The 14438-nt window shown below is 44.0% G+C and overlaps 1 long non-coding RNA gene across 2 annotated transcripts; it reads left to right on the forward strand.

Annotated features, from left to right (window-relative positions):
- The first annotated feature begins 1932 nt into the window (after window positions 1–1932).
- On the forward strand, window positions 1933–13906 carry LOC102385549. 2 transcript variants are annotated; one of them, XR_324973.1, is made up of 4 exons: window positions 1933–2008; window positions 9720–9868; window positions 12196–12667; window positions 13519–13906. It is a non-coding gene; the product is annotated as an uncharacterized LOC102385549 (long non-coding RNA). The 2 variants fall into 2 exon arrangements; XR_001358796.1 differs by lacking the exon at window positions 13519–13906 and adding an exon at window positions 13087–13123.
- The last annotated feature ends 532 nt before the right edge of the window (window positions 13907–14438 follow it).

A 14438-nucleotide genomic window follows, 5' to 3' on the forward strand; every position in this document is an offset into this window, starting at 1 on the left:
CTTTCTATGGGAAAGTAACTTGCTGAGTAGGTTGCTGGAGACTGGATGCCTAGAGAAACTAGGCCAGCCACATAATCATCACAGTGGTCTGCAGACTAGGTGTGCTTTTAAAAATCGTTTTCTCTCTTATGCTTTGTTCTTACAGCTAAAATTAATAAGTTATTTGATTCTAAGAAAGTTGCCTGGTCACAGACTCTCAAAGTAAAGAAGAGCAGAAGCTGAAATCAGTCAGACCTGCTAAGTTAAAACAGGTGACACACAGGATACAGTATCTGAGGCTCCAGTCTAAAAGTGGGAGAACTGCATCTGCATGACACTACTCCAGGGAGGAAGCAGGAGGCCTGACACATGAGGAGGTGATTATATGTGGAAGTAGACTCGGAGAACCACAAAGTGGGAAGAGGAGCAGCTAGACCTGCAATGGACCACAAAGCATAAAAATGGGATTCATTTTTTTTTTGCTCTGCATTCCATTCCCTGTCAAGACTTATCACATTTCACACCTGATGGGAGACTACAAAGTATAACTGCATATCCTAAGGGTTTAAATGGTGTGTGTCAGGAGCAGAAGGTGCTATAGAATCAAGGGGTATTTTTATCTGAACAGGATGCTCATTTCTACACTGCTGGATTGTCCTGCACAACCATAGAAGAGATATAAAGAAGCAAATAAATAGAAGTCTCCTGGGGTACTCTAAAGAGGAGTTCAGAAGAGATGGCCTAAATTTCATGGGACTGTGCTCTGTTTTCTCAAGGATTTTCATGGTTTTCAAGCTGTACCTCCTTTGACTTCTGAAAGGCTTTTCTTCTGAGCTTAGAAAACTGAGTTTCCTTTTTGAGGCACTCCTTGTTTGTTTGTTTTTAAGTAGTTTTCTTTTTCACTACTGTTTTCATTAGAGAGGAATCATCAAGGATATATAGAACATTACTGAGAAAGTTGTTTTTTTTTCCTAATATCCAACCTAAACCTCCCTTGCTGCAAGTTGAGACCATTGCTCCTTGTTCTGTCATCTGTCACCACTGAGAACAGTCTAGTTCCATCCTCTTTGGAACCACCCTTCAGGTAGTTGAAGGCTGCTATCAAATCCCCTCTGTCTTCTTTTATGCAAACTAAATATGCCCAGTTCCTTCAGCCTCTCTTCATAAGTCATGTGCCCCCCTAACCATTTTTGTTGCTCTCTGCTGGACTCTCTCCAACTTGTCCACATCCTTTCTATAGTAGGGGATTCAAAACTGGACACAGTACTGCAGATGTGGCTTCACCAGTGAAGAATAGAGTAGAATAATTACTTCCCTCAATCTGCTGGCATTACTCCTACTAATGCAGCCCAGTACGCTGTTAACCTTCTTGGCAACAAGGGTACGCTGCTGACTCATATCCATCTTATTGTCCATTGTAAACCCTAGGTCCTTTTCTGCAGAGCTTCTGCTTAACTAGTCAGTTCCCATGCTGTAGCAGTCCATCGGATTTTTCTGTCCTAAGTGCAGGACTTTGCACTTGTCCTTGTTGAACCTCACAAAATTTCTTTTGGCCCAGTCCTCCAATTTGTCTAAGTCACTCTGAATCCTAGCCCTACCCTGCAGTGTATCTACTATACCCCCAGCTTGGTGTCATCTGCAAACTTGCTGAGGTTACAATCCATCCCATCTTCTAGATCGTTATTGAAGATGTTGAACAAAACCAGCCCCTGGACCAACCCCTGGGACACTCCACTTGAGTACCAGATTGTCACAGAGTCACTGGGCCTGCTCCTAAAGAGGGGAAACTGCTGGGGAAAGAGCCCTAGCAGTGAGTAAAGAGCACAGCTGTTGGTTACCAGGGGCAACTGGAGCTACCAAGCGATCACACCTGCCAGCGGTCAGCTGACTGAAAGGGGCAAGGCCTGGCTCCCTTATAAACTGTAGGGGCTGAGGCCAGAGGAGTTCCCTGCCAGCAGCTAGAGAGGAAGTAGCTCTCTCTGAGCAAAGCTGTGAGGAGAGGCCTGACCGCAGGTACAGCCGAAGCCGGGTAAAGGATGGTGCATCCCTGGAGTGTTTGAGTAATGTGGTTTTAGCTGGGTGGCTTTAAGTTTTGTTATAGCTGAGGGGGCTTGTGGTTGTGTTGCTGTTTAAAGACCGGTGGCTTGGGTGAGGCTATTAGGGGTTGGAGGAGGCCTCATAGGGGACCCACAGCAGTGTGGGGACCCCAGTGCCATTGAGGGCATAGCAGTCAGGATGCACTGACCCCAGCCTCAGAGAGAGGGAGCAGCATTGTTGAGAAGCCCCAGAGAGAGGGGGGGCAGTGCAAGACAGGGCCCAGAGAGGACAAGGGGGCTGAATTATAACAGGGCCCAGACAGAACAACGTCTATTCCATCTGCAAGGCTTGAGGTGTGGTAAAGGGGTGGTTGGAGCCACACATAGCCCATAAGGCTAGGGTGCCCCAAAACACCCACTATAGAATGGGGCCCACAAAGGGGTCCAGGAGCCCATGTGGCTTGGAGCACATCTAAACCGTGTCCAAGAAGACATGAAGGCAGCCTCCCTAATATAGTTGAACACCAAGACGTGGTGGACGAGAATTTGAGGGTGCCCTTGGGCCAACTTGGCATGGGAAGGGGGCCTTGAGGAGATCACGGCCCTCCTGCAGGACCCCGTGCCATGACACAGATGCCAACCAGACGTTGAGCCATTGATTACTACCCATTAAGCCTGACAGTCCAGCCAGGTTTCTATCCACCTTACAGTCCATTCATCCAACCCATACTTCCTCAGCTTGCTTGCAAGAATGCTGTGGGAGAGGGTATCAAAAGCCTTGGTAATGTCAAGGTATACCACATCCACTGCTTTGCCCGCATCCATAGAGCCAGTTATCTCATCATAGAAGGTAGTCAGGCATGACTTGCCCTTGATGAATCCATGCTGACTGTTTCTAATCACTACCTTCTCCTCCATGTGCTCAGAAGTGGATTCTTTGAAGACCTGCTCCATTATTTTTCCAAGAACTGAGATGAGGCTGACTGGTCTGCAATTCCCAGAATCCTTCTTTTTCTCTTTCTTAAAGATGGGCACTATATTTGCCCTTTTCCAATCATTCAGGACCACCCCCAATTACCATGACTTTTCAAAGATAATAGCCAGCAGCTCTGCAATTGCATCAGTCAACTCCCTCAGCACCCTCAGATGCACTGCATCTGTCCCCATGGACTTGTACATGGACTTGTACACATCCAGTTTTTGTAAATAGTCCCTAACTTTTCTTTCATGATTGGGGGTTGCTTACCTTGTCCTTAAACTGTGCTGCCCAGTACAGTAATCTAGGAGCTGACCTTGCCTGTCAAGACTGAGGTAAAAAAGGCATTGAGTACTTCAGCCTTTTCCTCACCTGCCACTAGGTTGCCTCCTCCATTCAGTAAGGGACCCACATTTTCCCTGACCTTCCTCTTGTTGCTAATATACTTGTAAAATATTCTTGTTAGCCTTGCTAGCTGCAATTCCAATTGTGCTTGAGCCTTCCTGACTTCATCCCTGCATGCCCAAGCAATAGTCTTATACTCTTCCCAAGCTCCGTGCATTCATGTACAGACTCCTGAGGTGACTAGCTGATTGCCCTACTTTCTCAGGAAGAATGAGGCCTCCCTTGCTGTCTCTTCCTGCTTCTGGTTCCTCAGGTTCCCCACTTACCTCAAGGTTTTGTTCTCCATTCCCTGGCAAACCCAATTTAAAGCCCTCTTCACTAGGGTTCTAATAGTACAATAGACCCATATAACTTGTACTGATTGATTCACAACCCACTTAATTCACAACAGGTGGATGAATTAAGGATGAACCATTCAGCTGTTTGCTGAAGCTTTTACTTCAAAGAGTGCCACTTCTCTGATCAACTGGAGAAACTTAGGAATATAGTTCTGTGAGGTATCCAGGTTCTGTTATAACAAACTTTGTCATTACAGTGAAAAGTACTAAACTAGACTTTTACTAATAATTATCCATAAGTTAGAGTTGTGCGATGTGCTAAACACAAGCCAAGAGAATGACATTACAATGAGGAGAGAGAACGGACTAAATCAACTCCAGTCTCCAAAATGTGAGAAAGTAGGAGAAAATCTAATTGAAATATTTATCTGAACTGATTAAATGTATTTAAAGACATCGCGAGGAAAAAACTTTTTAACCCAACAGAAAGGAAAAGGATGGCAGAGACAGCTTAGTTAGCAAATTGCCCAGTGTTGAAAACGAACAAGAAGAACAAGTGGACACAGGAGATAAAACATATGGTAATGTTCTGTTCTGGACAGATTTAAAGGTCTGGTGTCTTTCACTTCATTTCAGAAATACTTGTCTGTTTTTCTGAGGCATATGGAGTGTTTTCTCAGGTGGCATCTTGCTGTTGCTTTTGATATGTAGGCTGCTGGAGTCTGTGTGTTCTGAAAGGCTGACACTAGCAAGCAGTCTTCTGGATGCCAGGCAATCCAGAAAAAAAACAAATCAAATCTGTGTTCATTGTTGAAAACTCAGAAAGGTATATTGTCCTTAGGCAGCACTTCAGTTGGTATGATTAATGGTCAGTCACAGCCAGCATTAGGGAAAATGATACCTGGGCAAAGTTGTATTTTGTTGTTTGTCCTCCTAACCCCTGCCCATTTCACAAATTAAGATGTCATCTCAAAGTTCTTTAATTTACTAAAAAAAATACAAAAGAGAAAATGACGCACAATTCAATTAAATTTAATTCTATTCAAATAAATGGTACAAGTCTTAAAAAATAACTTTGTAGCTGTGACAAACTAAATTTTAAATTAAACACTAAAGTTATAAATAATAATAATAAAAAAAAAAAAAGGTTCACCAAGATTCCAAGACTCAGAAGATGACTCTGCATGCCTTTGCTGCCACAAATTCTGATATTGCTTGTGCCACAGCATTCTTAATAGACAGGATAGCTAGCAAAGATAGCCTGTCATCTCCTATGGTTAATTGCAAATATGTTTGTATGAGCTTTAAAGTCAAGAAGCTCCATTTGCTGCTCACCACCAATAGGGCTATGGTTAGCAGGATCTTGAGTATTATCCATATGTTTCAGAAGTTGTCATGAAGTTCATTGTCGTAAAGAAATTGTAGAACTTCTTGAGGAGCACTACAGTGCATTGGAAGTAAATTTTGGAGATAGCCGAGTTCTTTGCAGAGGAGATTTTTCCATATGTCAATGCACAATGAAGGTACTTACTGTGCTTCTTCATAGTTCTTTTGTCAGGAAGTTGTGTCATGTTATATAGAAAGTCTCAAAGGGTCACATGTTGATTCATTTGCTCCAAACATTCTTCCATGGACACTTTCACTGTCTATATGCCAGTTGAAAATTTCAAGTTTGAACTTGACTTCTGGACTGTTACCCGTTTCATCCTCACATTCATAGCTGAACTGACACTTTTTTTTTATGATGAACACATGGGGCTGGTTTAAAGGCTAGATCAACACCAAGATTATGCAAGTATCCTGTTTTACCGTTTGCTCTGCTTTGACCCACATTTAGCAGGAACTGAAATGACTAGGTGACTTATCATGATGCACAAGAATCTGAAACATATATGCTTCCAATCATTCAACAACTCAAATGCTAGGGATGATTTTGGATTCAAGTCAAAGAGCTTGCAGCAGAAACGTAAAACCTGGTCAGTGGAGCATGAGTAAAGCAACCAGTGACACTTCAGAACTCTGCCATTTTCACAATTTCTGTATAAAAATGTCATAGAAAAATGGTAAATCTGATCATCCAGAAGGAAATCCATGTCCTTTACTTTTGATGGACCATTGGTCACTGCCAGATCTTGAATTTTGGGCATTAGATTGGGCCATAAAACAGGGGGGCTGAACTTGATGATCTCACAAGGTCCATTCCAGCTCTAATCTTCTGTGAATCTGTGTGTGTAAATGGCATCATCAACACCTACAAAGGGAATCATTTAATCTCTATCACTAGTGGCATTGTCATTGTTCTGGTTTGGATGAAGAATTTCTGTTTCACTTGGGTCTCTGTTTCTCTTGCAATGATTCTTGAAAGCTGAATTGTGGTTCATCACCAAGGGAAGTGGTGATGGCTCCTACCCTGGGGGTCTCTAAGAGGAGGCTTGATGTCTACCGGGCTGGGGTCATTTGAGCCTGGTTTTCTCTCCTGCCCAGGGCAGGGGGTCAGACTTGATGATCTACAAGGTCCCTTCTGACCCTTCTTCTATGAATCTATTCATTTTCCATCTGATGTCTCCACTATGATGTCTCTCACTACTACTGCATGGGTTGTAATGAGAAAAATATCTGAAATCTGTTAATGACATCTGCATCTATGTTCATTACAGTCACTAACTGAGCTTTTCATTTCCTGTTCTGCATGCCTGACATCTTATTAGGCATTTGCAACATTGTATTTCCTTCTAGTTTCACAGGTTGCAGTGGTGGGAGCATGGAACTGGGTGGGTGGAGAGGCATGAGGCTGTGCTTTCCCTATGCAGGGCCCTTGTATGAGAGATAATAGAACTGTCAATTAATAGAAGGATGGGAATACAAGTATTGCAAGTGACAGCACTGGCAGCAGCATTGGCCAGGGCTCTAGGGCTCAGCCAGAGCTGCTGCCACTGCATCAGCTATTACTGGGCTGGCCCGAGAAACCATGTGCCCTGTGCCTTGGCTCTGGCCTCACTCCAGACCATGCTGGAGCTCAAGGTTAAGCAGATGGTGAGGCAGAAAGGGGGCAACACCAAGGGGTCATGCACCTTGGGGTTCAAGTAGGAGGGAGGAAAACAGCAGGGCAGCAAGAGGTAGGAGTTAGACCAAGAGTGGACAAAATACAGCCCATGGGCTGGATCTGGCCCATGGGGCCATTTTTTCCAGCCTGCGGGGCCCCTAAAAAAATTTTTTTTTAATCGATATTTATCTTCCCCTGGCTCCTGTTAAGGATGACAGGAGCCAGGGGCAGTAGGCCCCAGGGGAAGCCATGGCAGGTGCATGGAACAGGAAGGCCACCCCAGCCCCTGCCTACCAGAGGCTTCTGGCCTGAGACCGTGGTGCTGTTCATGCCTGCACTGGTGCAGGAAATTCAGGTAAGAATGTGGGACCATGGGGATCACCCCAGTCCTCAGGGCTGGACCAGGCCAGCTCCTGCTGAGTCCTGTGGTGCAGCCACACAGCTCGAAGCGAGCAGGCACACGGGAGCCAGTGACATCTGGGATCCTTTCACCCAGGCAGGCAAGCGCAGGGTGCACAGAGTGAGGGCTGCATGTACTGGTCCCCGCCTGTACCCTGGGACTGAGACGGGGCCACTGGGGGTGAGCAGATGCATAGGAGCCAGTGACAGCCAGATGGGAGCACAGGGCCTGCACCAGTGCCCTGGAACCAGCACCAGCAGGGCCCAAGATAAGGCAGCAAGAGTACAGGCTGGCAGGGCTCTATGGATCTGGGCTGGGCTGTACCAGCAGGGAAAAGGAGGAGCCTGCCTGGCTAAAAGCCTGAAGAAGCGGAGGAAATGGAGCAGAAGTTAGATCACATGCCTGAGGCTTGGGGCAGCAATGGCCCAGCTTCCCTCCCCTGCCACAGGAGGTCCCAGAGGGCACTACCACCCTGGCAGGGAGGATCAGTCCCCACCCCCTGCACCACAGGGACCTGGCGGCTTGCTGGCAGCTCACCCCCTGGCCCCAGGATGGAAAGGGAGACTCCGCCAGGAGCAGAAGGAGGCCTGCAGATGCTTTTGTGCTCCTGAGGCCACCACAAGCCCAGGGGCAGCTGGGGAAGCTCCTGTCCAGCCCTGCAGTCAACACAGAGGGGGCACCTGGGGCTGCTACAGGGTGGCATGAGCCGGTGGGGACCCAGCCCTGGGCACTGGAAGCCTGGCAAGGCCAAAGGAGCACAGAAGTGGTCATGGGCCCAATCCTGCTTCTGGAGGAGCCTCTCTGCCTGTCCTAGGACCAGGAGCTGAGCTGCCATCAGGCCGCCAGGCCCCTATGGTAAGAGGGGTCCAGACCTTCCCCCTGGGCAGCGGCACCCTCCAAGGCCTCCTGTGAGGAGGAGCAGATGGGCTGTTGCTGCCCCAAGCCGTAGGCATGTGATTTAACTTCCACGCCACCTCCCTGTGCCACATCCCCACTGGCTCATGCCACCACCAGCAGCCCTGGTTATTCCCCAGCACTGCCCTGGGGGCCAGACAAGCCCTTCCCTGGTGGCCCCCCGCCCTCCTGGCAGTGACATGAGCCTCTAGGATGCAAAAATGGCTATGAGGCTTGGAGCAGCAAGATCCCAGCTTCTCCTTTCCCCCACAGCTGGCCCTGGGGGGTGGCACCACCTTGGGAAGGGGAAGACACAGGCCCCTCCACACACCAGAGGCCCAGTGGCCTGCTGGCAGCTCGCCCCCTGACCCCAGGATGGGTGGGGAGGCTCCGCCAGGACCAGGATTGGGCCCACAGCCACTTTTGTGTTATGGGCTGCCAGAAACATGGGACTGTCTGGGAAGGGCCTGGCCAGCCTGGGGGCCAGTGCGGGGGGGGTGCAGCCGAGGCCACGGTGGGGGGTGGCACAAGCCAGCGGGGACCCAGCACAGGGTGCCAGAAGCCCAGGAAGCCTCCTCCAGTGTTGGATCTGAGAACTGCACCAGGTGCACTTGGGCTCTGTGCTATTGCAGAGTGGGGACGGGTGCTGACTGGCTCAGGGGGGAGTTTGCAGGGTGCTCCCATGCACACCCCAGAGACCCTCAAACCCTTCCTGCAAACCCCACAGTCACACCCTCCTCCAAACACAATCGTGCATCCCACAAATACCATACCTACACACACGCATCTAAAGCTCTCCACAAACCCCACACCCCATGCACTATACAAGAGTAAGACTGCATTTTGAGCTATTATGCAATCACTTCTACATATACAGCACAAACACACACACATTAGGACAAAAGTGTACATTTTTTTTTAAAATATATTATTATGGGTATTTGATTTTTAGTACATAATTTGTTTTTTGTCCAGTTCTAAGATACCAAACCCTCTTGCCCAAAGGAGTACTTCCAGGGCAAAGGTGAGGGACTTCTGGTGGCAAAGGTCAGAGGTTAGGGGTGGGACTTCTGGCTCCAAGATTGTGACCAGGGTGTGGGGCACCTGTCAAGGGGCAGGGCTACCCATGCAGTCCTCAACAGCTTGCCAAAACTCACTAGGCGGCCTGAAATAATTGCCTGCCCCTGAGTTAGACTCTTTGAATCCCTCACCCCCTGTCACTTTTTCCCAGTGCAGTGCCGGGGGGGGGAATTTTAAGATGACCCCCCCATAATTAAATTATATATAGAAAATGATAACAAATGTATACTTTTTCCATGTATAACATCTAATTATGGGGGGTCATCTAAAATTCAGAGTCATCTTGAATTTAGGTAAATATGGTAATATGTTAATGTTTGTAAACTGCTTTAAATATGAAAAGTGCCACGTATTATTGTTTGTTGATGGCCTGTAAAATGTTTTTCCACATTAGAAATGTTTTAAGTATTATGCTATACAAGAGACAAAGATGAGTTTCTTTGCTTCTAGTTGGATTTTTTTCAAAAAGCATTGATTTTATTAAAGATAATTCATGTAAATCCTACTGAGGGTGAAAATAAAATGCGGTTCTCAGTAAAACATTTTCCGTGATTTTTTTTTTTTTGTATATATTATGAAGGTAAATTGATACCTCTAAGACTTTTCTTCTCCTAACAAACATATACAGGTATTGAAAACTGAATCACTTTTCCTTTGTAATCTGACCCATCACTGACTCCAGAACAGTCTGCGGTGGAATTAATTGGTACCACGATCAAGTACACATTTTCATCAAATAACAGGGAGGACAAGACCCAGATTGGTTCATCTTTTACCGTGAGTATACAGAATTTGCCACTGAACTCGGTTGCTAGTCTCACTACTGAAGACTACTTATTTGTTGGATCTTAATAAAAAAAATTATGCATCAATTATCAGAGCAAAATCAATCTGTGGCCTGCCCAGATGAGTTCCAGTTTCAAATAAAGAATCAATTTAATTTCTTCATTCATGAAGGGTCATAGAGTAGATGAATAGTCTCATAATTATTAGTGCATAAAAGACGCTTTTAAAAGCTTTAATTTGTAGCAAGTTCAAGAAAAATGCACGCAGCACAAAATCCAAAAAGGCATGCATTTTTATTTTTTTAACTGATCTTACCAATTATAATATAAAACAGGTGAAATGGAAAGTAAAATGTTCTTTCATTCTAGCCCTGAACCAATTGTCTGTTTTCCCTGAGGGTATTCTTCATATTAACTTCTGTCTTTTGTATGATTTGCCTTCAACAGTGGTTCCCTTTTCAAAGGGTATTTGGTTTATTTTGTTAGCCTATTAAAACTCAGTGCTGAGATCTCTCAATTAGCTTCCACCATTATAAAACCTGGGTACCCTGGACCTTCACCTTTCTAAAATTCTTATTAGCAAAATTTAACTTCCTTCAATTTCATAGAAGGGATGGGGGTCTATTTATGGAATTGTATTGGAAGGTTTAGATATACATCTTCAGGAACTAAATTATTTTCTAGAAGCACTGAAAAAAATATTCCTTAATTTATTTGATGAAATAATGCTGAGGAATGTAAGGCACATGGGCTGAGAGCATTGACTCCATAGAAATTCACGTACATCTATGTACACTGTCAGTCTATTTTGTGATTAATCAGCTGAGCAATAACAGCTGACCAGAAGTCAGGGTGTGTGGCAATGACCAGGATAGCAGGGAAGAAATTGGTCATAAAGGCACAATATCCTGAAGGAGCATGTTTAGAACCTATTCAGTTGTGGCCAGGTGATAGAGCACAGCTCGGGATCCACCAGGCACTAGTAGTATCAAAGCATCATCTTAGTTGTCTGTCAAGCAATGCATAGTGATACGCAAGGAAAAAGTGGTATGTCACACCTTTTCAAAGCCCCCAACATAGTAAGTTGTTGATTTCAATCAAATGTGTATCACACTTAGGCAAGTGGAAAATTTGTCATCAAAGTGTTTTTTGGGGGGTTTTTTGTTTTTGTTTTTTAAAGAAAATTGGGTTTTCAATACCATGTTTTTTCCAAACAAGGTGCCTGATTTTTTTTTTTTTTTTTTTTTTTTTTTTTTTTTTCTCACAAGTGTTAGATGTTTCATTTGGAAAAAATGACTGTTTTCCGAACAGCTGTAATCAACATGTTAAAACTAAACCTGGGTTTTGTCCAGCATGTGGATGTTGAATCTGTATCTCTTACCATTGGGCAAGTTTTTAAATACTTTGCTCTTGTAAAAGTGTAACTGCATAGTGGAACTGTAATCTCACTTGTGTAAGACGTGGCAAAGCAAATATTAATGTGTCTTTTGACAATTTATCAGTTACTAATCAGACTTTTCATCTGAATCTAAATGTAGTCATTTTAAAAGTTGGGTGTAACACTTGATGAAAGTGGGGGGGGGGAAATGCTAGCAATACTGTCTGAACTAAGATCAGAAGAAATGGCCTTAAGGAAAAAGTGGATGATGTAGCTGCAGGGTCATCTTCTGTTTTAGTTTAAACCAAAGTAGTGGAACACACAAATGTGCTTTAGAAAGGGTAGTGGGCAAAGAGAGGAGAAACATGTTTTAACTTAACATTGTCAAGATATATTCTTGGAAGATATAAATACATTTTTAACAACTTTAATTAAAGAACAAGGTGAAAAGATTCATTGAACATAATAGTCAAATACCTGAGAAGTTTCTGGTTTAATTTGTTTTCTTTTTTCCTGGTTCCAGTATTTTTATGCTATCTATTGGATCAGATAATTGAAGTGATTGAATCTTGAATTTACCAACTGGATATTATTAGGCCAATTTTTATATATTGCCTTTTAAGTAATGATCTATTGGTTTCAACTGCTTTAAAAATAATATACAGGGTATTGTTAAAGGTAAAATTACTCTGGTCCTGAAAGGTGTATTGATATGAAAGGGATGATTTAAATTGTTCAAACAGGAAAAATGGAATAACTCAAGATCACTGATCTTTTCAAGTCCAAGCCACTACTATAAATTCAGCTTAAATCAAAATTCATTAAGAGACAGTTGATGTAGTATATGAAACTAATTTGGTACACTCAGTACAGTTCCTAATTATCTGTCTACGGCAAAGACATAACCATTATAGTTGGTACTAGTTGTCACTCTCATTAAGTTTGATAGGAGAAGCCAAAGATGAAATCTGATTGGAGACTGAATGACCCTTGTTCCCTGAAGCTGGCTTTCGGAACATGATGGTTTACAATGATGGAATTAGGTTAGAAGCCATGGACCAGTGTATCAGGGTCATAATTTTGGTCAAGGGTCTGTGAACGGATCTCGCAGGATGCTGTAGTTGCCACAGGGATTAGGGAACAAAAGGGATTATTATTGGTATTGGAGCTAATTTTTGGCCCTGAGGGCAGGAACAGATAAACGAAGGGAAGATGCCTAAGGGATCTCAGTGCACAGTGAAGGAAGCAGTTTTGCGCAAGTTGGCAAAAATGAAGTAATAAGATTCAAACTTATTCAAGAGGACAAGGCAATCTCCAGTTTCATTTCTGCCTGCTTTCTGACGATCAGAACAGAAGAAAAGGAAAAATGCATCCCTCATTAAGAACTTGGATCTTCAGCTAGACCTTCCCAAGGTGAGATATATATTTTCATCCTGATGTATAGATCTGACCCCAAAACTTCAGCCTGCTCCTAGATGGCAGAGAAGGAAAAAAAGTAACACTTGTCATTTTCTTTTCTGTAAAATGCTCAGATACTATGTTGATGGGGATTATATAAGACACATACAGGTGTTCTGTAGTGGGGAAACTTAGTATTTTTAGAATGGTTAGTTCAAAAATCAATTTGGAAATGCTGTTCCATGATCATGGAACATCTCCAACTGCAAATCTTAAAGTCAAAATCTACCATCCATGGTTTTGCATTGGCCATGCAAGTCCTCTTTGTGAAGGCTGTGCAATATTCTTGCTGTAGCACAGCTCTTCCTTCATCTGTAGTTATAATAGCAATAGGTTAAAATCCTGTTTCCTAACATGTAGGCTTCTCCTTTCAGGTCTCTTTCCACTCTGTTAAGTTCTCATTTGGCAAACATTTATGAAAAAAGGATAAGTGTGAAGGTAAAGTATGTGTGAAAACACTTGCAGAATCCGTGCCTTTCTCTGCATATCTACAGCCACGTCTACAGTGCAGCTCCAGCACATGTAATCATATGCGAACTAACTTAAGTCTAGGTGTTGGTGAAGTCAGTTTGACACTGGCTTCAGGGGAGGCTGAATAACCCTGCCTGGGACCCAGATACATACACCACAGCTTCATTGTGATCAGGACCCAAATACATACATGGCAGTCACAGTTTTGTTGCTATCATTACCAAAACTAGCCATGCTATATGCCCGCTTCCAGCTCTAATGTGGGCATAGCTTAAGACTTCCAGTGAAGAGTTAACTTGGAGAGTTTCAGAAGTCTTTGTTTTGTTTTGTTTCAGGAAATTTTACAATAATAAATCTTGCCACTTAAGCTTGTGCTTTGCCAAAACCAAAGTTATATTGGCCTTGATGGTGGAACTTCTGTACACCTAAGATTTTACTGTTGTTGCACATACTTAGAAGGACCTACCAACTACCCTTAACTGCTTCACTTAGGCAAAGCTGTGCCTGGGACTGACCCTTAACATCAGAAAAATTAAAGATGCTTCACCAACCTGCTCCAAGCCAGTTAACTACTCTGGCAAAGATCCTCTTTGAGAGAGAGGAGCTGGAGAATGTTGAAGACTTTGCATACCTTAGCAGTGATCTCTTAAAGCAGGCCAACATTGCCAAGGATCTGATGTGCCAGCTCTGCCTTTGGAAGACTATATCATTGTGTGTTCAATGATCACAACATCAGGACTCAAACAAAGTTCCTATTATATAAGGCTGTGGTAAGCCCAACTCTCCTCTATGGCTGTGAAGCTTGGGTGACCTACAGGGACCACCTGAAATGCCTGCACTAGCTCTGGAAGATCGTTGGCAGAAAGTGGGAGGATTGTCATACAAATGCCAGTGTTCTTACCAATGCTAACACAACCAGCATGGAAGTGTTGATTATTCAGCATCAGCTGGGGTGGACAAAGTATTGTGTGCTCTAACATACATTTACCAAAACATCTGCTATAGTCTCAACTCGGCCAAGGACAAAGAACATGTAGGAGGCCAGAGGAAACATGTCAAGGACACTCTCAAGGAAAATATTAAGAAGTGTGGCACTGACATCACACAATTGTGAAAAACAAACCCAGGACAGGGCTACATGGTGATGCCTTGTGAGCAAAAGTTTTCTTCCAAGTAAGATGTACCATCTCACCCTGGAGACAGAAAAATGACAGAAATGAAAAGAAAGAAAACAAGACCAAGAAATCTGTGGTTT

Source organism: Alligator sinensis, unplaced genomic scaffold (assembly GCF_000455745.1).
Source record: "Alligator sinensis unplaced genomic scaffold, ASM45574v1 scaffold976_2, whole genome shotgun sequence".
NCBI lineage: Eukaryota > Metazoa > Chordata > Crocodylia > Alligatoridae > Alligator > Alligator sinensis.